Genomic DNA, 702 nt, shown 5'->3' on the forward strand with positions numbered 1-702 from the left:
ATCAACTAATTAAGAATTTTGTGACCATTTCTCCGTTTAAACTCTTTGACCTCACAGACTTTATTAAAATGATTGTAGAGCTTCATCAAGAAAGATAAAACACGTCTCATCTAATTCTTTAAGTAAGATGTACAATATACTTATCAGTTTAGAAGTGAACGAGGAATAAGTAATTTATTCAGTGTCTTTTCAAGTTGATGTTATTTATTCAATGTATTTCCAAGTTTATGCTATATCTGCACATAAACACTCTTATATGCACCCAACTGCACATTAGCTTCCATTAACAGCGTTTCTGTGAGATCCTCTTACGAATTGGCAGATTTAATGAGCTGAAGTATAGTTTATTATTTCAGAGGGAAAGATAAAACTGAAAATGATACTCATTTGGCGCCGCCCAGACTTGAACTGGAGACCTTCAGTGTGTTAGACTGACGTGATAACCAACTACACCACGGCACCTGACAGACTTATTTATTATAAATAAATTACTAGCGGCGCTACTAATAATAGCGAAGGACGTACGTGTACTAAATGGGAACGTCTAAAAAGTAGGAAGCGTCTACACAGCCTATAGATTCGATATTAATTTATTGTTTAATATTAATTTAAAATTATAAATTCTGTTTTTGTAAATTTCTAAAAATTAATAAATTACAATACTCAGTTATTCTTTCGGCTGCATAGCCAATTCGTACGTAC

The 702-nt window shown here is 32.8% G+C and overlaps 1 non-coding gene across 1 annotated transcript; it reads right to left on the reverse strand.

Moving 5' to 3' along the window:
• Positions 1 to 388: 388 nt before the first annotated feature.
• On the reverse strand, positions 389 to 462 carry TRNAV-AAC (transfer RNA valine (anticodon AAC)). The gene has a single exon. It is a non-coding gene; the product is annotated as a tRNA-Val (tRNA).
• Positions 463 to 702: the final 240 nt, after the last annotated feature.

Source organism: Cupressus sempervirens, chromosome 11 (assembly GCF_028749045.1).
Source record: "Cupressus sempervirens isolate cs-2001-9-10 chromosome 11, ASM2874904v1, whole genome shotgun sequence".
Lineage (NCBI taxonomy): Eukaryota > Viridiplantae > Streptophyta > Pinopsida > Cupressales > Cupressaceae > Cupressus > Cupressus sempervirens.